The sequence below is a fragment of the Streptopelia decaocto genome (genome assembly GCF_964273445.1).
Source record: "Streptopelia decaocto genome assembly, chromosome: 2".
Lineage (NCBI taxonomy): Eukaryota > Metazoa > Chordata > Aves > Columbiformes > Columbidae > Streptopelia > Streptopelia decaocto.
Window position 1 is genome coordinate 29,349,687 of NC_138655.1, and position 25,703 is coordinate 29,375,389.

The 25,703-nt window shown below is 36.5% G+C and overlaps 1 long non-coding RNA gene across 1 annotated transcript; it reads right to left on the bottom strand.

Annotated features, from left to right (window-relative positions):
• Positions 1-14,806: 14,806 nt before the first annotated feature.
• On the bottom strand, positions 14,807-25,475 carry LOC309436252. The gene is made up of 3 exons (XR_014183315.1): positions 25,388-25,475; positions 24,394-24,480; positions 14,807-15,244 (listed from the first exon to the last, which is right to left on the bottom strand). It is a non-coding gene; the product is annotated as an uncharacterized lncRNA (long non-coding RNA).
• Between the last annotated feature and the right edge of the window lie 228 nt (positions 25,476-25,703).

Genomic DNA, 25,703 nt, shown 5'->3' on the forward strand with positions numbered 1-25,703 from the left:
TATGAAAGCTCCAATTTGAGCATGTTTGGCAAATCTACTCAACTCCTGCATGCATCCTTGAAGATGACAATCATTCTTTTGCACCCAGTCTTAGTAAACATGGCTTTCTTACCTGCTGGTGAGAAGGAAAAACACCTCCCTTGTCTCTATAAAAGCAGGGATTATAGGACTACTGTAATCTCATAGGTTGTTGCCTTTACTGGATTTATATTCTGACTCAGAAAAACAGTAGTAATAATGGCTTTGGTGGTGCCATTCAATCTGTCACCCTATGTTGCCTTCATACAGCTGACTCTATGGCCAAAAAAACACCGGGAAGTCTGCCCTGTTCCCTCTCAAAGACCAGTTTCATCAAATATAGGTTATTTCATTTGTCAGTCCTATCCCTATCTAAAGCTAAAGGGAGCTTCACTCATGTAAGACTTGAGACTCAAGTCTTCCTCATCTGCTGAAATGCAATGCTATATTACTGCAGCAGTTATTAAAAGATGAAGATAAGTATACTGTGTTTCAGAAAACAGAGATCTGAGCAAGACAATCTAAGTTTATACAGCATTACAGAGAATGACAATTAGCTTAGGACAGCTAATGTGGAAAACATTCCTTCTTTACAAAGCCACATGATTTGAGATGGCTGAAGCAGTCCATGCCATTCCCCAAACTTCTGCTTGTAGGAGTCTTTGCAGACCTTGTTTACTTTGGTTTTGCATAAGCAAAACAAATTTGGCCAATGGATCTGTAACTATAAGGATTATAGAAGAGAAGCAGCTTCAGGCAGGAAGATTATTGCAATGCAGCCAAGACAAAATCATGGGCTCTCAGGTGTTAATGAACGCCTTGCCTTTAACTACCCCAGAACGAGGATTTTACTCTCTCTCTCAGGCTTAACACTTGTCTCTACAACGCTTATTTTACAACTGTGAATAAATGTTCACCTACATCCAGCAGACAGGCTTCGGAGCACTGCAGTTGCTTCACAGCGTGCTAACGGTGGAAAGCAGGGCACAGGGGTGATGAGCACAGCGTGGAGGGATCCCGCAGTGATGCTGAGCTGCCAGAGTGGGGACACATCATTTCCCTTCCTTGCAACTAGTACAGAGAATGGCCAGGGGAAATAGGACAGGACTCAGCCTTCACTGCAGTCTCTCAATGTGGCAATAACTCCTTGGCTACTGGCAGTAAAACAAATATTTGAGCAGCCCTCCAGCCTGGAGGACCACTTTAAGGAGTGGAAAGATAACCATACACCCTTTTACACAAATAATGTCACACACAGCTGTAGTGAATGAATGCCAGGTACGAAGCAAAATGCTTTCTCATGACTGTGTATTACATGCCTTCCTCAGTTTTCAAAGTGGTTCCTGTACAGTCTCCATTTCTAACAGTTTTTTTCTAGTCGCTGTACAATCTTCATGAGATATCTATAAAGAAAATCTTTCCCCTTTAATGTATCGAAGTATATCATTAGTGAACCAAACGGAACAGAAAGCCACACACTCCACACTTTAAATAGAATTAACAACAAAATGCCTGCTCATGAGATATATATATTCATTTATTTCATAATCCTGCAATGGTGTTCAAAGCCATAACTGAATTACACACTACTATGAATGCTGAACTTCAGGACAACAGGGTTTCAGCTCTTTTAATCACAAACTAATTTTTCCTTGCTGAGAAATGCTCGTCTTCTTGATGGAGAAATTTAATTAATGTTGTCCTAGGTTCCTGAGTGTAATATTGGTTGGTATTGTTGCTGATATGAAGTGAAACAACTAACACTGATAACATTTTGTGTTTCCAGTCTTTTACAAAAGAATGTAATTCTAAAAGGACACAAAAGAAAAATAAACAGAATAGACAAATATATAACAGATAAAATATAAACATTGTCATATATTGTTGAATTTTAACAGGGGCTGCCCATAATCTTTCACAAACATGAAAAGGTATTGTATTATTCATTACTGCAATTTAATTACAGAATCACGAACGTGAAATAGAAAAGGCCTCAAAAAGTCATCCAGTCAATGCCTTGACATGTGATGTCTGATCTGGGGATTAGTCTCAATATGTAATCAATCAGCTTTGTAAATTGAAGAAAATACACAATTTTCCTTATATTACAAACAAAAATATGTCTCAAAAGTGTGAAGAAAACCACCATAGGACAACTTCATTTTTTAAGTATGGAAACTCACATTAACTACTTGTTCACAAAGAGTAGCTGGTCATGATTCATAACTCCTTTTTATGCAAGATAAATTACCTTGCTTCATCTTTCTCACCCAATGGTATAAACTGCTGTATGACCTAATTAATATATTCTGTACAATAATAGGTCTAGGTATTAAATACAGGCTATAGCAAATTACAATAAATGAGGTGTCACAGATAGAAAGCAAACTAAAGGAAATATTTGTTATTAACCAGAGAAAACAGCATAACAAAGAGATGACAATAGCCAAGTTACTTACCTTAGAAAGGGCTGTTCTGCTAAAAAGGTAAAAAGGCATACAAGAAGAGGTCTGCTTTTTTTTTTTTACTTGGCTGAAAATTATTACTGAGCTTAACGAATATTTTTCATGAGGACTGGGTTGACTAACATTAAATGAAGGCAATTACCTTGATGAAGTATTAAGTAAAGAATTTCAAATGCATGATATTGGAAATTGAGAAAGTACATTCACAATAATATTAACATGGTTGTTTTTATATCATAACGTGTTTCCACTGGGGTTATTTCCTGATTTTTCAGACATAATGAGCACCATCAGCTGCAAGTAAAGTCAATAGCATCCTAGTTAGCATTTCTGAAAGCCCAACTCTTCACCTATACCAGAGAATTTACTCTCTGGTTAATTCCACAACCAGCACTGCAATCCACAGCATATGTGCCACCTAATAATCTCAGTACTGCAAAGGAGTGCATGGATAAGCACAGGACATACTGCTTAAGAAATAATTGCTACATAGTCTCCCCTATTTATTAGCAATGATTCAACAGCAGAGAGGTACAGTGATGTCTGCTAGTATATCCTAAGATATGCTTACAAACTATTTAAAGCATGATACTAAATGGTTTATCCTACATTGTTAAATCTGAACAATCTATATCAAATCAATGTAGAAAGCATATTTCTGAAATGCTTGCTCCAATTTTTATTTATAATCCCTAATTCACAAAGGGTGTCCTAATCATTCATGCAAATTAGCAGTTGTAATCAGTGGTGCAAGTTTGAAAATGAACTTGTTTTATAAATTACACAAAATGAAAAGGAAAACGCAATCCTGAGCTCATAAATGTCAAGTGTAATTATGCTGCATGTCAGACACAACTACACATTCTATGTATGTAAAGAATTTGCTATGAACATAATCCACTTTTGTGGTTCTGGAAAATGCAATGATGTTCAGTACTAATAAATAAATACATTAAAAAATACAGTTATATTAAATTTATTTCCACAGCAAGCTAGACCTAGCACAGGAGTAAATCAATAGAACTCTATAGAAGCTAAACTATTTCTGACAATTTGCTCTGGATCTGGCCCTCTATGTCTCACTGAAATAATTTTTTTAAATGATTAAGTAAAGTACTGCACATATAAGGCATTGATTTTTATCATTGATTTTGTACTGGCATTTGAGCCAAGCCTCAAAAAGCTGGAGTGTTTTATGTATTTACAGCTGTCTGTTGGCAAGGAATAATTCATTCACTCCAAAAGAAACATGTTCCTGAAGCTTATAAAAACAGCATTTTTCTAGACTAGATTTATAAACGGCTTCTTCACAGAAGAAGTTAGAAAAAGTACTTTAAATCACTGAAACAAAAGCAGAACTCTGTTTCTTGATTTTTTTTTTACCTTGTCAAACAAATAAGACAGATATCGATTATATTTTCCTCCCAAGAGAGTTGTTCCATCGGCAGAGAGCAAAGATCAATGATGAATCGTCATCTCATAACAAAATATTTCCAGTGATAAAATGAAGCATATTGTTTAGTACTTTTGGTTAAATATGTATGTAGGAAAATTCTGGTTCCCTGTCACTGTGTTTTTTTCCTAACCAGACAAATCCATTCATCACTTCCCATCAAGAGGAGCCTTTTATTTCTGGCTGATCAGAGGCAATTTCAGACTAAGACCCAGCATAAGCAGAACCTACCTCTGATTCATTTCAAAATCTCTATTGTGTCACATTCTAACATAACAAAAAAAACCTACTACCTATATATAAGAGAATACCACCCTCACAAAGACCATCGCCTGTTCCTTTAAACCACTCAGCTCCGCTGAGCCTCAACTGGTTAATGAGTTATTCCAGCAGAAAAAAACTTCTTTCCCCTCTCTTTAGGAAGATTTGTCCACCAATGCTGAATTAGAGAATACTACTAGCTACAATCGCTTTGCCAGAAGAGGAAACAATGAGTGGTACAGACAGTTATCCCTCACCTTCCAGCCTTATATTTTCTTCTTCTGCTGGTCTGAGGGACCTTTGGCTGAGCACAACATTCAGAATACATTGCAGGTTTACCAGTATTGGGGTTACCTTTTTGACATATCTATAGACACCTTTGTGACAGTGGCTGAAAACACAGCTGCTAAAATATTTGCTTTTTATTCTTACAGTGATGGATAACAACATATGAATCATCAATAATAATTCTGATGTTGGAGGGTTTTACTTCCATTTCAATGATGGGAAAAAATGAGGCAGAGAAGGCAGATTTCTAAAGCATTAGAATGACAAGGAGAGTCAACAGATGTAAACTAAGTTCCAAACCCAGCTTTGCCTCCAGTGAAAACTAATGGTATTTAGAAAACATGAATAGCGTTTGCATTAAAGTTTTAGATTGATTGAAAACTGCAGCAAATCAGCTTTAAAGGTGCTGTTTACAGAAACTCTCGCAGATAAAATCACCAAATGCAAATTTCAGATTCCTCTGCCAGGTGTCTCTTAATTGGTGACAGAATGAGCAGTAGTCATTGGAACCCCATGTGCAGTATTTCATAAAAAAATGAAGGGAATAGGGAATGTTTAAACCACATTTCTGTCACACATAGGTTTTATTAATCTCATACTTAAATTATTATTGGGTGGCCTGAAATTTTTTTCCTTTCAACAAACAATGCTGTTTGGCACACGATTTATTTCTGAATCAACTCACAGAGGCAGATTATTTCAGTTTAACATGCTGATATTATGATCTCAGAAATATTCAGAGATGACCGACTACAGCTACTTTCTGGCAACAACCTTGCCTTTTTCTAGCATTGAAGAGAGGTCAGGAAAAGCTGCCTTTTAAGACATTTAAGGATCCCACCAGTAAGGGAAAGTTAACAGAAGCTATAGCTTGTAAGCATATCTTACCCTTCTACCCAACTATATCTGCCAGGACATTGAAAAATTATTGCCAGCAGTCCCATACTTTGACCATTCCTGCCTAAAAATTCATTTTTGGGAACCACTGGCACAAATCAAAGCCACTGCTAATTTGAGAAATTAAAAGAGTGAGAAGCAAGCCAGCAGATACCTGTTTTGACTCTCCAAACTCTCAGGTCCTTCACTATGCGCAGCCTCCTCAGGCCCCAAAAGCACATTTGAATGGAGCTGAATAAAACTTGGTGTGAAAATGTTTAGCCGTTACATTTTCCTATTCACACATTGACAAAGTTTTTGTGAAGTACCTTCAAAAAAATTTCACATATTGTCCTTCGTTTGATTGTTTTCAGGGATGTTACAATATCATCTCAAATATCCATATTTATCATTCTCGAAAGAGCTGCCAGCAGTGTGGGCATTCCCTATTAAAGTATAAGGAATCTGCCTTAACACTGTTTCTTGCTACACAGCTCCTCTTTTATAATTGCAGTTTCATTACAATACTTCACATCAACAAGAATGTATGGGGTTCTAACTTGCAAAATAGTTTGAATAACATGAAAAAAGAGGCTCAGAAAGAGCCTCTTTTATAACTGTGGTTTCATTATGTGGTTTGAACAAGAATATATGTTGTTCCAACTAGCAAAATAATTTGAATAACAAGAACAAAGAGGCTCAGAAAAACTACATGATATGGTCACACCACAAGGTCAACAGCAAAACCAAATCTACCTACTGGCCCATCTTATACTTTATCCATGAGGTGACAGCTGAGGTTCCTGTGCCATGAATATATTTCCAGGTTTTATCTCTTGTATATATTAATTCTCCTCCTGCCCCCTTTCCTTCATACTGAAAAGCTGACTTTCAGAGAGATTAAGCTAAGTTGCATATATTAACTATGGCTCATTACACATACCAATGGAAAAAAATAATATTGGTTCTAAAACAGAAAAGAAAAAAAAAAGTGTTACAATAATGACTTTTTCAACCTATTGATATTTTTCTTTCTATCAAAACAGAAATAACCCATATTTTTTTCTCACAAGATCTGATCCTACAGTTAAAATTGTGTCTTGCATGGCAAGATCCTTTAAGCTCTCTCAGCCATACTGGCTCTAAAGAATACTTCCCAAACCAAATTGCAAATCTTGATCCAAAGCAAAACAATAAGAAAAATGGTATTTTGACTGCTGAACATCTGATGACTGTATCCTTCGAACCCTTCTGTTATTTAACCCTTCTCTAGATTTAACAAAATAGCATGCTCCATTGTATCTCTAACAATCAATCTAAAAATTTGATTATCGAATGATGGTACATTAATCCTTTACATTTAAGATCTCAGTGGGCCTAATTAATGGCAAAATTTCCAGGATCCATTCATATACTCTGTTTGTCAATGTAGTTTTTGCTGAGTCATGCATACCTCAGTCTATGTAAAACATCTGATTGATTATAACCAATACACTATTCAAGGTATAAGACAGATTTTTCTGTGGTAGTGTGTAACATAAAATGGCTAAAAAATATGCAAGCTTGTACCCACCACCCTCATCAGAAACAACTTACTTTCTAACTACTCTTTAGCTATGAATAATGCATTCTCCTAAATCCTCTCAAAATGCAAAAGAGAGGCTCTAGAGCTAAATAGCTTTCACTAAAAAGATGGTTTCCAAGTTCATCATTTCTATGCTCAGGTTTCATGTGCATCACATTTTCCCCCACCCTCCACACAAAGCACACACGTGCATTATCTCAGGATTTTTAAAGCTCCATTAGTCATTCTGCAATAAGACTGAAATTATCTTTCCAGTATAGAACTAATCACCCTATTTTCCACAACTCATCACTAAAAGGAAGCAAATGCCATTACGTTTGCTATGAACAAGTTATGAGCATAGAATCAGGTAACCAATTCTCCATTGGTTTAATGGAGACATCCCACCAATTTATACCAGCTGCAAATACCGTCACTTTGTCTAAAAATGTCCACAGTATTTTTAAAATTTTAGCTTAACTTAAAAAAAAGGTTTTGGTAGCCTTCTTACCTTTTATTATTTGCTTATGGGATTATTTGTTTATGGGATTATTTGTATTTGATTTTGCAGGATTAGAGAAAATATTTCAGATGTTATTAGCTCTGAAGAGGGACACCATTTACAGGAGGCCTCCAAGTGAAATTGAAATCCTAAAGAGAAGAAAGGAGGTCCAGGCACTAATTACTTTTGTTGCATATACACATCCTGTTGGTTACTATGCTTCTCTCACTGTCCTCCACCTTTCCAGCTTCCACATGGTTTTTTTCTTTCTTATACTATTGTTCTGTTTATCTGCAGGACAGAAGACTCCTCAATGTGCCACATAAGATGTAACTATACTATAATTGGTGGTCAAAGGTTCACCGGTGAAATTAACTGGATTATTTTGTTTCGCTCAAGGGTTAACTGTAGTGCATGTACTTAGAAAAAATTAGTCATAATAAATGGACAATACATATCAACAGAAAAATTATTTTCATATTCTCAGCTTTCTATAAAGAAAATATGATCTCTCATAGCTATAGTCCAATTACTTTTTTTTAATTATTTCTGTGCTTTTAAACACATATGAAAGAAAAGTAGCCAATACCTGCGTTTATTTTCAAAGTGCAATCAATATCAACTTGAGCCCTAATGATCATAGGAAACAGACTAATAGGTAAGTCCCCAATAGATGAATGAATTAATATATGCCCTTCATTCTAATTCGACAGACAAGGAAATTTTATCTCTTTATGCTGTAAATTCCTACTGAAAAAACTGTGCCCACTGCCCAAAACACTGATTGTCTGCACAGGGTTCAGGGAGCACTTGTTTAGATGGGAGATTTTAGAGAGGACTGAACTGAAAAGAGAAGTTTGAGCTGTGAGCTTGAGGCCACACTAGCCCAGCACTGTGCTTGATCTAATAAACCATACCCAGAGCCTTCTGAAAGACTTCTTCTGAAAGATCTTACTGACATTGAAGCTGGGGTGGGCAGAGAGACTGCAGGTGTGTCCACACTGCAGCTGTGCCGTCAGAAAAAAAAGATGAGAAAAAGATTTTGGGAAAAAATGTTTCCTAAAAGGAGCCTAGAAACTGAATGACAAAGTTCTCTCCCATCGCCTTTCTTCTGCTATGTACAAGAAAAATTCTCATAGTTAATTTTTCTGAGTAAATGTGACTTCATAACAATAAGCAATTCTATTAAGAGTTTCCTCTAAAACAAGAAAGAATCTATGTAACCCAAAGAGCCAAATACAGTTTTTGTAACATGTTTTTAAAAATTACTGGTTTAGATTATAACTCTTTTCTATACAACTTACATACAATATCACTAAAATCCAAAATACTCTAATTTATCAACAATTTTTATAGTGAGATGGAGAAAAACCTTGTCTTGGGTTTGGCAAAGGACAAGTGTTTTACATTAATAAAAAGTCAGATGATGGCAACATTCCCCAAGTCTTCATGGAAAAAAAGAATGTACAGAATTCTGGCTTAATCTATTTTGCAAAAAAGATTTCATTTTAAACTGCACCCAAAAAGTTACAAAATTTTGGCTTTGCCTGACATACAGTTTTGTGGCAATAGCAGATGTCCTTCTACAGCAGTGAGTTGAATCTAGATTCTCAAAAAATCTTTACTGGCTACTTAAGTCTGACTTCAGTAACTGGATAAGAATCTGGCTACAGAATACATCAATACTGATTTACAAGAAATCATGCTTTATCTTACTTGGTACTACAGAAATTTTCAATATAGTATTGCACAATAAGGTATTATGAAGAGAATTTTCCCCCAAAATGCAATACTTGCATTTCAACTGCACAGCAATTTTTCTCTACAGTGTATCTGTATATTATTCCTAAACAAAGTGGTGAGTTGTAGGATTTAACTGTATTTAATTATGTGATTACATAAACTTCCAATATGAAACCTTTAAAAATGTGCATGTTTGGTGTTTGGCAGGAGGAAAGTTCTTACCTCAGGAGAGAGTTCCTGTACAACCAAGGGGAATCCCAACCAAAGCCAAAAGCCACATCGCTCCCTGCCCCACCACAGACCTCGCATGCTTTGCATCAACTAGAGGGAAACTAAACATGCCAATGAAACTACGCTCATGCAATGTATTTCCATGAATTTGTATCAACTAACATTTGGATTCACTGAAAAAAATTATTTCTTTCAGTCTTGCTTCTGAAACAATTATCTTCCGTTTTAATGATTCGTGTTTGGTTAATACATAGTAGTGGGAAAAAAAAAAATAACTCTTTTGTAAATAAACAGAAATTTAAATCTTATATCACATATCATACCAGATAACATCATATAAGATACAGGATATCTCATATATATCCTGTACGGTATATGAAGGAACAACTTCAGCAAGTTCTCATAGATTTTCTTTAACTGTTGGAACATAACTACTTCCATGAAACTCAGCTCATTTAGAAATCAAAATTAGCTGCATGTCTCTTTAAAATTTTCTCAAAATGGCTGTAGGATTTTCTGAAGATCTCACTGTGATAATTTCACTATTTGTTAACTTGGCTTCGGTGTTTCTTTCTGCTTCACATCCTTTGAAATATGCTGTTATTCTTCTAAGGTGTTAAGAAAGACAGTAACACACACACAAAAATTCCAAGTGAAAGAACTATCTGTGGACTTATAAAAATGATACAAGGACAATGATACCATATATAACAGAAGGCTTCTATATAAAATATATAGGAGGAAAGAAAAATTGCTAATAGTAAGAAATAATATTTTTAAATGGATAAGGATATTTTCACTGATTATCTTTTCAAGATACTGCTGCTGAGAGGCTGTGACTGGAGGAGTTCACAGTTAATGCACGCAAAATCTCAACTTAATTCACATTGAATAGAATTTAAAGTGTGCATTATTTTGAAAAAAAAATTTGTTATTATTGAATATATACTCTACTACAGAATCTTGAGCACTCATGGTGGGTTGAAAGCTGCATGTAAAACATGCAGGTTTGAAACTGGAGCTTGGCCTCTATTTTTGTAATAGGCTGCTAGTCTTGTTCCATGGCTGGGTTCCTATGCACTTTGGCAACACAAATCAGTAAGGGTTTTCTTATGTTATCATTATTTAAACAGCAAGCATTCATAAAGCTTAACAGCTTTAAAATCCTAAGATGAAATTTGACTAACAAAGTGAGTCCTTAAAGAAATCCTACTGTTCTAAGTGTAAACAGAACTTACAAAGGAAGATGAAGTTCACAAAAGCCAGAGGACTTCCTCCTCGAGTTTCTGCTGGGATACAGATACGACTAAGATTAAGTGGTCTGCTCTGCTCTTGAAAACATACTCGTACTTTAAAATCTTACCATTTTACTTCCTCTTACAATGATACAATTAGAAAATAAGGGAAACTTTCAAATTTATAGCTTCAATATGAAGCTACAAGGCAATGCTCCAAAACAATTTTCATAAATGTCTTTTTTATGCTATCATTATTACATATTTCATAATAAAACTTCAAAAATATATGTCTAGACATGTAACCTCCATGAATATTGTAAACAGAGATTGTACACACATGCATTCAAAAAACACTATATTGAAAAAAATTAAGTAGGTTGGTAAAGTCAAGGAATACAAAGTTAGGAAATGCCAGAGTTTAGGAAATTACAAACTCCAATAATTTTAAATTACTTCAGAAGCTTGATCTGAGCTGCAATATTCATCAAATCAAGTATTCCTGCTTCATCATTTTGCAAATACATTGCAAAACAATATTTATTTTTTAGTTTTTAAAAATGTGTTTCTGCTTTAAGCATACTTTATATGTATAATGTATATTTTAAAGTTTTGCTTTCCTACAGAACATGAAGTTGCTGTTGATTGTTATGGTCATTAATAGGTATTATATTTACTACATTTGGTAACATAGTGTGATCTGTCCTGATACATATCTAATTGTGCGAGGTATCAATTTCTTTATCAATTAATTAATGTTGATAAACTATAAAGAAACTACAGACCAGTATAGTTTATTCTTGTATTATTATTCTGGTATTTTACTAGCAAGTAGCCCGTAGCCTCTTGTGAGAATACAATTTTTTTATTCTTTACTACCAACAGAAACAATAATGAACTAGCTGGACCCTCAGTCTGACCCACTACATCAGCTCTTTTTCACTTTAAGTATACCAGAAAAAAACATATACCAACTAATTTACCAGGAAAAACAACATTACATTTTTTATATTAAATCAGATTTTTTTAGGCCATCTTCAGAACCTGATTCACCAAGTACAAACCTGTCTCTTCAGTTAATAATCTGTTCCACATTTATATCGGGAACACAACTTGTTGTATCGGAAACAGAAGCCTGATTTTCTTTCCAATGAAATAAACAGCGAAGTTATTACAGACTTAATGACAAATGAGGAGTATCCTTGGATGCAGTTACACAGGTACACCTTCTACATACCATAGTACACTGTACCATGCAAAACACATGTGACTGGGAAAGACAGACAGTTATGAGAAAGTATTATGCACAGTTTCTCATCTTTAAAATAAAAAAATCAAACCAATCAATTATTTCCTCAGATAAAACTCTGTCACAGCACATCAGACTCACATCAGAAGTGTTGCAAAACTGCAAGTGAGAGCAGTACCCGACTCCCAGTTTCTACCCGGGCAACGTCTTGCTACAAGCTACACATAGAAAGCTACCCATTTTATGTTGAAAGTGTAGCTGGCATGTATGTCCTTGGCATATTTACTTAAATTATCTTTCATACACGAAATATCTTGATGATGATGATGATGGCAGTCTTCATTCAGCCTTGTTTCCACCACAATACTGTTTTCTAGACCAAACAGAGATTGTGATCATATTCAGTAATCTACATGGTGCACACAGTAAGTCTTCCATAAAGATGCCGAGGTCAGGCCTTTAACTCTGTAATTAGTAGAGATGGCCAAAATTCTTTTGACTTTCAGAAGGACTTACGCTTGTTGCTCTGTGTGAGCAGTATTTAACAGGCAAGTATTATAATTCAGAAATCTTTCTTTTAATTTCACGGATGAAGTCTAATACCAGAAGACTAATGCAATTTATTTTAAAACTTACGCATTACATGTAGCATCTGATACAACGAGATATATTTTACATCACATTCCAGCGGTCATAAAGCATTTATTTTGAAAGAGGCAGATTATAAACATATATGAGGAGAACTACCCTTTCAGAAAAGGATCAAAGGTTTTGAAATTTTCATTAGGAAGTTCCTAGCTTCAAAGATGCTCACTCTATTACTCCCCTTCTGTAAAGATATTTTACTGATGCACTGCAAGGCTGTAAAACATGATAGCAAACAGCTGGTCATAAAAGAAATTGATGATTATGAATTATACTGTAGTTAGATTTTTAAGTGAAATGGCAACCGCTATATGAACTTATTTTGTCGCACTGGGAAGAAGATAAAAGTTGCAAAGCAAACTACAAAGTTAAAATATACACTATTTGTGGCAGAGATGATAGCATGGTAGAACTAAGAAAAGGCAAAGGATTTGAGTCAGTCCAATGAAGTCAACTTCTGTCATAATGTCAGCTAAAGATACCTAAAGTTAAGTAAGGCTTCCCTTAATTGACCTTAGTGGACACTTAAGGCTGGAAAAGTCTAAATCTCAAAGAAGGATGCAGACTGCCTGCTCCAGTACTACCAGCCTTAAATAAATAAGCTTCACTTCAGACCATAACTTTCTGAAGGCCCACGGAAGTCTCCTGTGAATGCTACCCCATAATGAATCCCAGGGGAGAGATGTGCCAAAAAGTAGTTCCCTGGTTCAAGCAGGGGGATGGATGGACATGCTCGATGCCAAGCACATCCTGCTGTACGCAGCAGCTCCTGATCATGCTGCGGGACAGCAACAGATCTCTCTATGGTTCTTCAAGCAACCAAGTAACTCACCGAGTTGTCCCAAAGGACTTCTTCAAGGTGCTTGCTTTTGGAGAGACTGCTTAGTTACCTGAAATACCAAGTTCAGGGGCTCTGACCACCCTGCTGAGATCAGAAACCTACTATTCAGGTGTGTGAACTCACATAAATTTAGCACAAATAATCAAAATCCAAACAAACTGTAAGAACAATACCTCAGGCAGACTTCAATGCCAATTGAAGTTTGAAGTTTCTAGTCAGGTAATGAGCCAATGGTCAGTTGGATCAGCCTACAGTGCATCTTTTAAGAAAATGTAAAATAAAGTTCACTTAAAATTTAATAAAATTTAACATATCCTCAAGCATAGAATCCCTGAAAGAAGTCATTGTTTTCTTGCAGGTTTATGTACTGTATTTTTATTTAATAGCATGTTTGCATTTGACCTATTATATTTAGATATGCATAATACCTAAAAATTTTGTTTACCATGCTTTTTTAAAAGTCTTTTTATGATAAGAAATTTATTTCAACCTTTTGGACCTGACCGTTCTGCTCTGGACCTGTTTCATCAGCATCTGCAATGAAAACCTATTCCATCTGGAATCTGTCAAAATCTCACAACTTTCTTCACTCAATTATCATAATTGATTATAGTATATAACAAGCAAATGGGAATTCTTAGCATCTGCCATTTAAAGAATTAAGTCTGCAAATTTGCAACTAGGCTTTGTTTTGTATTGGCTCAGTGACTACCCTTTGGCTTTTTTGTACCAGGTAGGTTGGTATAGGGCAGCCATAGGACCATCTTAAGCTCTAGATTTAGGAAATACCTTTGTAGAAAGACCAGTTACTGGATCCACCCTTTCTATTAACACTCCCAATTATATCTCGCAGGTAGAAGGGATTCCTCCTAGAAATGCCTGTGAGGAGGCAGGTACGCATAAGGAATTAAAAGAGGTTTGCCCAAAAAATCCTTTTAATCTGAGCACTCCTCCACTTTCTCAACCTTCCAGCCGGGAAGAAAGGCCAGGTGCCAGGAGCAAGTCAACTGCCAGACAAGTGCGGTCCTTATTTCTTGTCTGTCTGACAGTCATGTTGCACAGCAAAAAAATCAGATAGTATTTTTTACTCTGGTGGGAGGATTTGGTCTGCAAAGCTAAATAATACACTTCAAATTTCAAACTAACTGAAAGTATTAAGAATAGTTTTTAATTTGTACTCTTACTAAGAAGATGAGGAGTAAGAGGGACTCCTGGAAGTAAAACTTTGAAAGAGGAGAAGGTAAAAAATGAGTAAGTAAATAAAGACTAGTAGAAAGTCTGCTTTTGGATCTAGATGAATAAAACTGAAACAGAGTCATGTGCACACTGATTTAAAGGGTTCACTTTGGGTATAAAAAAAAAAGAGAAACCTAACTTTTGTTTTTGTCTCACTCATGAAGTATGAAAGCATTCCACAATTTCATAGTTAAAGATAAAAGTCTACTTCACTAGGAGGAAAATAACCCTACTTCAAGAACCCGTCACGTGAACAGCGTCCTGCTACAATTTGTGAGAAGAGGGCTATATTTTGTTGTTTGCAGGACTTTAATTGTTCTGTTTTTTTCTTTAATAAAAAATTGAAATGAATACTGAAATATCTCTAATGCTGATGAAAGTTAAAGTGGTGGAGAGGGAGAGGGCCCTGAGCCCGAGGGGAAGGTGAGGAGTGGGGCATGCAAACATCCCCATTGTCTGGAGCCTGAACCAAACCACCCAGGATTTTTGTCTCCATTTCTACTGCTGCCCCTCCTCCTTCTCTTTCTACTCTCCTCCTCTCTTCCATCCCTCTCCTATTGCTTCCTTTTCTTTCATCCTTCTGAGATGTGCCGATGCCAGGGGAGAGGTCCAGAGCAGGAGGGAAGGTCCAGCAAGTCTGAAATAAAAAAAACATTACAAATAAAAGATAAAAAGGATCCAGAAATTCAAATGAGCACAGCCAACATTTTAAAATATGCCTTCCTCTGCAACTGCAGACCAGTATGACAAAGGTCTCTATGGTAGGGTTGATTTTGATCTTATAAGATCTGAAAGTGAAAAGCAGCCAGTCTTACTCTGATTATGATGAATATTTACAACATTGATATTTGAGACCAAGTATCAAGAATTTCTGAGCCCATTTTAAAATTTCTGAGATGAAATGTCACACTATATGGGATATATAGGATGTACGTCCCTGAACAAGTATTCCTCATTCCAGGTCCCTGGACCACCTACTCATCCAAGTAGCTGTCAGAGTTAACCCAGTGACAACAAATAGCAGAGTTTGGCTTATACTCCCCACTCACATTGAGAAATTCAGTCACGTTCATCTATGTCCTGACAATCTATGGTCATGAAACCTTTAAATTCCTGTGACAACACTGTGCTCCTAACTCTAAGCAGAGATGCATGAGTGAAAAAGGAAACGTTATGGTGCATAAATGAAACAGAGAAAAGTCCATGAAGTCAGCAAAGGATTTTATCCTTGTAAATCTGTTTTATTGAGCATTGCTCAGACAATGCATTTTTGAGGGACAGTACAAAAACCTAACGGAGAAATATAAAAACATTGCAAAGACAAAGACCAAGAGGTGGTGAAGTGTGCAACATGACACGGTAGCTGCAACTAACCATTTATAAGCTCCAGAGCATATTACTCCACTTATTAAAAGTTATTGCAAAGTGCTGAGAACTTCAAATTTTTAATTCTCTTCTTAATTCTGACAAGTCCGTAAGATTTCTGAATCTGTACAAACCATTGTAAAGTGGCTATTAGGGCTCAGAGCTGCATCTTACTTTATCATGGAAGTAACGCTATGGTATTTGGGCAATTAACTCTTACTACACTGACTTTTCTGTTTACTCTTATTATACCGAACAGTTCATTTCTTATTTGGATTCATCTTTTCTTCAGTTTCATATTATGCTATCAGTGAAAAACACAGCTTAATGACATTTGCACAGGCACTCAGATAATTCCACTCTGAGAATAAGACAAACCCTATATTGGAAACATGTACACTATGTCCGCATATTTCAGTACCCGTAAAAAACCTTACAGAAAGCCCAAACACGTCCTTAAATAAATAGCAGAATTCATAATTTATGGACAAGAGGATGAGATCATAGCATATTGGGCAGCGGCACAAATTGGCCAGTGCTTTTGCATCCTGCTACTTGCAACGACTTGAAATAAACTGAAATAAAATCACTCTAAGAGCTGATTTATACAAAGATTAAAAATCAGTCTTAAAATTCCAAACTTCTCTAGAAAACTACCTGAGAAGGGGGAAAATAAAATTCATCTGGACATTCAAAGATACAGGTTTTACTGGAATCTTTATAACAAGCAGGTATGTGAGAATATTAGTGGTGTGCCAGCAATAGCTAAATATTTAACTTACATTGCCTGGATCACCTCAGTTCACAAACTAATATTTTTGGTTTGTTACATTTTAAAAAGCCCTTTCAGAGCCATCTAGAACTTTCAAATTCAGGTCTTCTGCTGTTTGTTGATCTACTAATGACTTTTTAACACTGTGACTATATATCCACGTTCATTTACACATGCAAAGTGCAAGTAGCTGATTCCATTACCACCCATACTTATCCTTCAATTATTTTCAAAGGTTTCTCAAGTGAGGTCCATGATTGTACCCAATAGCTCAAATCCCTGGATTTTAGAAGAGGACTCTATGAGAACTCATTGAAAGATCAGGTTGTAGGATTACATTATAAAGACTCAGAAAACAAAATGAAGCATGGATAAAAATCTGTGAAATTTTGACCCTAACAAAAATTTTCGGGAATTCTGTCACGGTCCAGAACTGATAAAAAGTGTTGAAAAATACTTTCGCATTTCTGTACAAAAAAATACCGCAGACATTGAAAAGAAATTCAAGCAAAAACTTAAAGCCAAAGTGGCCAAACAATAAGTTTTCAACCAAATATTTCATTAAGAAATTAGTATTTTGACAGATGGGGAGAAAAATAAAGCATGAAATACATCTCCTCTAACTTAATCAAAAAGTTAGGAATCTATTTTAAATGTCCAATCTAGGTTCTCTCTCTCTCTTTAGTGAAAAGAGAGAGGCATTTTAGGGAGGTTGTTTACCTCAGCTATCCACAGGTGACTTTCGTGGGATGTAATCTGTAATCCTCTGGAGGTGTCTATATATCTCCATTGACTACAAAGCCTTGAGTGACTGTGTTAGCCTTCAATGACTAACTTTTAGATGGCTAACATGATGACTAGCTTAGCTCTGAAAACCTATTTTTTAAACAGCAAGGTTAAGTGAGATGAATCGAGCCTTTTGTGTAAATCACTTTATCAAAAATCACAGAAAACATATTTTGACAGGAAATTTTGACCAGTATACGTATCACTGATTTTAATAGGACCAGGGTTTAAATAGGACCAGGGTTTAATTCTGCACCTTTCTGTTTTTACATCACCCTTCAGACCAGGGCACATCCTCATGAATAATAACACAGCATGTATTTCTTATAATAAACAATAAAAATAGCATCAATATTGTGATGAACTACCACCCTAAAGCAAAAGTGATGTAACATCAAAATTTAAATGCAGCTTCTCTTTCTATTGTGTACAATGTACGTTCATTGTCTACAATTTACAAGTGTACCACTAGACAATGCTAACCTCTTCAGAGCCAGTCTTGCAATAAACCCATTTGCAGAACTCCCATTTAACTGGAAGCTGTATATGCAGGGAATAAAAATACATCCTTCTTTTGCAGTTTGAAAAAAAAGTTGATGTCAATTTATATAGTACAGACCGATGACCTACTGTGCAACATCTCAAGTGCTGGGTTTACACTGTGAAATCAGTCACAAACACAATATGAGAAATGAGATAATATTTATTATCTTATTATTTTTGTTACTTAGAACACAGTATAATTAATCCCTTTTGTACCTACAAACCTTATACCTTCCCAAACAGGAAGTTTTGTTTTAATTATACCTTGAGGCTGTCTGTTTCATAGATGTTGCATGAGAGTTTGCACAGAACATTTTAAATATAACTTCTATTACAATATTTATTGGATGAAGGATCTTTTGATAAAATACTGTAACTTGTATTTTCTAAAAAGTAACTCTGCTTTACAGATCAAGCTCAGAAGTATGATGCTGCAGTTACTAAAAACAGGGCTCCACTGCAAAAGCCAGTGAGTTACTATAACTCCCTCTGCCCACACGAAGAGCTGTTAGCATTCACGAACCCTTGAGAACAGGCTCAGTGTGTAAAAATGCAGAAAACTACTTTTATTACATTCACACTTTTTAAGGTTTTGCATTTTATTAATTCATATTGTTCTAATAAAGGGGACACCTAGAATAGCGCAAACCTTTTAGTTCTTCAGAGCATCAAACTCCAATAGCATAACCTAACAGAAAGACCAGCATTGTCAACACTATGCAAATACAATTCTTTGAGACTGAAACTCCGACTCCTCAGTCAGCCTAAAATTACTGCATGCAAGGTATACATATGCAATGCTTCTTCCAAATCCTAAAATTACCACCATTTAACAAGATGTGTCTTGTACCTTTTGACACAGACGATGTTCAGTTTCTATGCAAAGCTCTCAGCAAAAACAGAGACACCTTTTGCTGAATGAACTGTGCAAGTGTGATGCTTTTCTGCAGAACAAATTTAGCCTTGCTTCAGTCAGGTGAAGAATCCCATTAATATTTTATTTGTGTCAGATAGCCCCTTTTTGTTGACCCTGCACAATACAAAGCACATGCTTGACTCAAGGGAGGACCTGGACCAAAGCAACCGATGTGACTGGGCAGGCTGAAATAAAGGCTGTTGGTATGGGGCACAGTTGGAAGACTGGGACCTGACTCTCACCAAGTCATTTAATAATTAACAAGGTCCAATAATTATAATTGGATCCTTTATAGTTTTTTGTTCTTTAAATAATAATAATGGCCTGTTGTAAACTGTGGCTGTGCAAGGGACTATAAGCAGTTCTCAGAGGACCACAGAATTGTCTCAGCTGTTTTCAGAGCTACACATTGACTTGTTCGCTCAGAGATTGCACGTCAGTAGAGGCAATAGCCACTGTCATCAGAAGGCCACCTGGGAAAGACCACTGATGTAAACAAAGTTCAATCAGAGCTTTGGGTGTTTTGGGAGAAAGGCTCATGAGTGTGAAAATGAAAAACAAAGAGCTTGGGGAATGTCATTCATTATTCCACCATGTTCGTACCCACTGTTGATCACCAGTCACAAGAAATCCACCTCTGCTTCTTCAAACCTCTTACCAGACAAGTCAGAGTAGAAATTTTTATGTTTACTACTATAACCATGAAGGAACTACACCAGAGAAAAACCTCTGCTCCTGAAACTGAAATGCAACTGCAGAATGGTTTAGCCCTGACGTCCTGGCAGGGCAGACGGCGAGCAAGGAGCCTGGGCTGCATGGTGGGAGGCACACAGAGGAATAACATGGAGGCAATTTAACTCTGTATATTTTGTCAAGTGGCAGTAGATAATATTGGTGTGTATAAATTTACTACACAGAGAAATTTAAACTGTTAGTTCTTAAACAAAAGTGTTGGTTAAGCCCTAATGGATAATCAATGAATGTAAGATTTTTGTTAATGTTCTATCACATCTCTAAAAAATACCTATCCATATGATTCTTTCTATTCATCTGTCTTTTTATTCCAGAAGATCATAATGGTGAAAACAAATTAATTGTATTCATACTAAATAACCTGAGATTTACTTAATAATTTGAAGATCTACTTGATTATTTGATTATTGGTAGATGATTCACTGAGATGCAAAAACACAATTCATTATGCAAAAATAAACTTCCTCAGAAAATACTTCCAAAACCACACTATAAATGCTTTTGAAGGATTAAGCACATTATAGAGATTAGAGTGACATTTTGAAACAGGAAAGAGTAAAGACGAAAAAGAAAATGGTGCAAATTATTCTCTTGTGTGTATATGCAAAACAATAATCTTCAAGCCATTTTACTTCAGTAATTTTCTCAAAGATCATAAAATAATATTGGTGCCTTAACAAAGGTGAAAACATTACAATGCAATCTTCATACCATTTAAAAGTAGCAATTTGTTTTCTTCTGTTAGTCTGGATCTGAGTTTAAGGAAACAAACTGGCTGACTACATAGACAGTGTCACAGATTATAGAATTTTTCATCAGGAAATAGTAATCTTTAACCTTCTGTTCAGAAATTCTGTAAGTACTTCAAACATAAAGGATTCAGCTCCAGAATTTGACAGAGCATTGCATCCTCTAGGAAGACCAAGGGAAGTTAAAATCATTCATCTGAGGGCAATCCTATCAGTCTTTACAATCCTACACTTTAAACACTATTAAGCTTTTTTGTCTTTTTATCTTTTGAAACCCTCAAAGCAGGGAATGATGAAAATAGGGAAAAATACACTGTAAATGAGAAATAAACTGCTTTTAGAATAATACTTTTGACAACTAGAGAGCTAAGATATATGCAACATGGGAAGAAACTAATAAGAGATATTGAAAAAGCACTGTAGCCACCTTTCACAGTTTTTCCTTATAGAAGACAGTCCCTGGTACAGCATTAGCTCAAGCCCACTCACGTTGCCCTGGCTGGTATGGATATGAAATACTAAAACAAGTAGAAGATTCTTGGGAGTCTAAAAATCAGCGTTGCAGAAGAAATCCCTAAGAGTCCTTTGCTGTTACATTCTAGCCGGAGGAATTCAGCTTGGTTAGGCAGAGCAAAGGGAAGATCTGCTTGGCGCAAAGCCTGTCTCACAGAAGAAGCCATGTCCACCGCACAGCTCCAGATGGAAATGTCCAGGCTGCTGTGAAGGCCAGAAAGTGGACAGACATGGTTGTAGCTGAAAGCAGAACAGACCAGCTTGGGCAGAGGAGGATTTGAATGCAGCCACCCTCCTTCTGCTGCAGATTGACTTTGATCAAAGCCAGCCTTAATATGCCTTCCCTGTGCTGCTCTGGCCCCTGGGCCAGCACCATTGGGAACCTCTTCCCAGTAAACCCAGCAAACCTGAGTGAAAAGGGGCTGTGACTGCTCTCTGGAATTATACTCTGAAAAGAAGCAGAGACGTAGAGAAGGAACCTTACGATTTAGGGACAGCACTGGCAAAAAAATAAAGGAATGTAAACTGTCTGAGAATAAATGTAGGGCAGGAATGAGGTTTCTAACACGGGGAGTGAGGTTCTACCCCTCCTTCGAAGAGGTACAGTGGGAGTGACGCCCCAGATAAATTTAAACTGGAGCTTGCTGAATCTGAACAAAATAAGACGACCAGCCCAGCATCACAGCAAAAGAGAGCTGATGATTTCCCAGGCCTCTTTAGTCCTATCTCCTATGTAGAAAAATATGAGAAGTTATGTTTCTGTTGCCAATTCAGGCCACTGCAGTGGCTAAAACCATGTATTTATATGTCGGTGCTCTGGGCACTATACAGTTAGAAACTTCTGTTCACCTATTCATTGTTATCTGCTAGTAAGTACTGCTAATAATAGTTATGCAGGAAGAACAGAAAAAAATGCTTTCCAAAGCTTTCAGTTTACAAACCTTTATAAAGGCACCTTAAATTCCTAAGCTCTCCTGAATATCAAAACAGATATAAGGAAAAATAGAAAATGTCATTTAAGTCTGGACACTCATCACCTTCAGGAGTTAGGGCAGTACATCTCATACTAAATACAAGAAATGTAATTATATCATCACTTTGTAGAAACAATGATGCAATTCTTAGACAAAATTTGTATTCATCTCGAAAGTACAAAAGGACAATTGTCTTTCACATTAAGTATGGCTTTCGAAACATGCTTTCAAAAGCATTAGTCATGGCATAACTATGGAAACATCAAGCTGGAACCAGTTCCACCAACCAAAATCCTACTGTGCCCACATACTGAAGGAGGTGGAAGTATCTTTTCTTTAAATGAGTTCATTTATTCCTATTTTAAAGTCCCTAGGCAGTCTGATACACATGAAACATACAACCTTAGATAGCTGCAAATGAAATGTATATTAATTACCATGCTACTCAGACAACAGGTGCTTTGTAGATTAAATCTGGGTGCTGAAAATACTGAATTCCTAAAACTTTCTTTCTCTGACTTCAAGAGAAGACTAGGTGAGCAGGATTAGATCTTCAGTCAGCAACTATCTGTACAAAATTACTCACACGACACACCTGCAGTATTAAAAGAAAGGACGAAAGGAACATCATTTTGGAAACTGCTAGCCTAGTTACTTTATTTCGGTGCTTTAGCAATATCAAATGTATTTTGCTTACTGGCAGTTCTACATAATTTAAAGAAAAACTTTAATTTAAAAATAAGGAGAGATTGAAATAAAAAGATGGGTGAAGGGCGAAGCTTCAATCACTCTTGCATTTTAATGGCCTGCTTTCAGATTAAATCATGAAAAAATAAGCAGGCTGAGTCTTCTTAAAATGTGGAGTATTGACGCAACAGATTGTAACTATTTCAGAGAACTCATCATAATCTATCATGCAAATATCTAGACAGTGTGTTTCAGATGCATGGATTATTGACCTCGATATAATGCCAGAAATATTCCACCATGTCAGATCAGAAGCCATGCATAAACAGGTGCTAAATATTTTTATTACATTTAAGTTGGGAAAAGCCACCATAAATACATAATAGATGTGTATCTACAAAACCATATTAATTTATTTATTTTTCGACATGACTAATTACACAAGAGAATGCTGAAGCCTTCTTATAGACACTTTCTACTTTAAAGGAAGCTCTTAAGTTACAAGAATATAAGTGAGAAAAGCCTCAAACTTCAGAATGCATCTGTAGTTCTATGAATTATTTTTGTTTATGCCACAGTGAGAAAATAAATATATCCCCTGTAACTTACTTTTGTTTCTATATCTGAATAGATCCCTAAAAGCTGTTCATATAAAGTACATTAAGCAATCCCATCACAATAAACGACAGAGAACACTGCAGGTCCAAGAATTCAGCACTTCAACATTAGCATAATATTGCACCAGACCTCTTTCTGGAAATGAAAATAAAAATGAAATAAAATAAACCCAAACCAAACAAAACCTGTCATCCGGAAAAATCTTTCCAAATTGTATTTCAGAGAACCAATATCCTGTCTCTACATCGGGGGCAGCCTCTGTTAAGCATTTAAGTGTTCTCAATGAAAAGTAGCAGTTTCTTCTCCAATCCTGAACTCTCAGTGACCGTCACGGAAAGTAACAGTTTCCCATTCCCTGCCAGCCAGTGGCATTAATAATCATCAAAACAAAACGAAACACCTTCAAGCAAATACCTGCTTCTGATTAATCTCCATCCCAATGAATTAAATTCATAAGAGGCAACCTGCTGCCTTGTTTACGCCTTTTTAATATGAGGAGCAGAAGTTGGATATAAGGGTTTTGCCGCCCTTAGGGCTACGAAATATGCCTCATGTGGCAGCGAGCCAGCTCTCTGAGGGAGCCTCCTTTGCTGTTTCTCTCACAGCTATTTTCTAATGGATAATTTTTAAACAGACATACACAAACACACAGAAGTCATCACAATACAGGTCTGTTGTTTTGGTTTGCAGGGGTTTTTTTGTTGTGGTTTTTGTTTGTTTGTTTTCCCCTAAAGTCCTCTAAGTATTTGTATTTCTAAGAAGAATCTCAAGGTTTCATCCAGTTTCGATTTGGCGTTTAGGATTTTTTTTAAAGAGAAGGAGGAGGGATGGGAAGGAGGGGGGGACAGGTGTCTGGATATTTTTTTTTCCCCAGCTGCCTTTCCCTCTATACAGCACAGCACATAAAACACCTCTCTTCAGCTTAACCATCCTAGGCTCAATTAGTGCAACATTTTGCACACATCCAAGCAATAACGAGGCAGATATTTAGTTCAGTCCTCATGTGTACTGCAGAGAAACCTTAACTGTGGAAAGAGATTTCTTTAAAAAAAAAAAAATCTCACAATGTAATTTACACAGCGTGGAAACGCCTACAAGGAGATGAAGTACCTGCACTGGGGAGATGTTCAGTTGTTCACTTCATCTTCCGTTGACAAGGAAACCAAACCGCACTTCATTCTCCAGGAAAACCTTCCACTGCCATCATTTGAAAATGTATTTATTTGTATATAAGTATACATCTATCATCACCATCATCATCATGATAACAATAACCATCATAAAATACTGCTGGCAAAAGAATAAAAAAGTCAAGGTGCAAAATGTGCAAAAGTAAAGATCACCTCTTCGGCTGTTTTGCTTTGTTATCTTTAAGGAGGAAAAAAAAGTATTTAAAAATTATGACTGTAACATGCTGCAAGAAAAGTTTCACATTATAAACAGGCATCAAAAACTGAAAAAGAAGAAAAAAAAAACCTGCTGATTGCACTGAGTATCAAAAAAGAAAAAAAAAAGAAACAATAACAAAAATAATAAAATTAACATCTTGCTTTGTGGCTTCCACCAGTATCGCAAGATTACAAACTCTGTGTAAACACTGCTGTAAAATGCATTTGCAATTCCTGTCTCTTTACAAAAAAACCCAAAAAACTTAAAAAACACCCAAAAATACAAATAAAACACCACGAGAGAAAATCCTCTGCAAAAAGAGTTAGAAACATGCCTTTTATCTTTAAAAAATAAGTATCATATTTCACATCACTTTTCCGTGCCACAACAAAACCAGTTGCATATATAGATATATAGCTACTAAATGTATATCAGTTGTTGCTGGACTGGCAAGTCTGTATTATTAATATTATCATTTTTCATTCCCTGCGACTCCCGGCCCCAGCAGCACCTTTTGCTCACAGTTTAGTCACCATCGCATGCTAGGAAAAAAAACTTGTCATCAGCAAAAGATCAAATCCATTTAAACAATAATCAAAGAGGAAGAAAAAAAAAAAAAGAAAAACACAAAAAAAGCCCCCAAAAAAAACAAAAAGGAAGAAAAAAATAACAGGACAAAAAAGGAGGACAAGAATGTCAGCGGAAAGGTACTCACCGAGCGGGAGTAAAAGGGAGGAATAAAAATGAGAGTTACTATAAAATACAGTATGGCGGTGGAAGAAGGAATGAGGCGCTTTTTTTTTCTCTCCTCTCTAGTCTCTGCCTCCGGCAACCGCCACGTGATCCGGAGCCGGGCGGACTCGCTGCCGGGAGGGCGCAGCGGCGGCGGCGCCGGGCGCGGACCCAGCGCGGACCAGCCCGCCCCGAGCCGCCGCAGCCGCCCGGCTCCCGCCGCCGCCGCCCTGCGCTCCGCACCCGCGCCGCGGCGGCCGCCCGCCCTCGGCAGGTGCCGCTCGCCCCCGCGCACACAC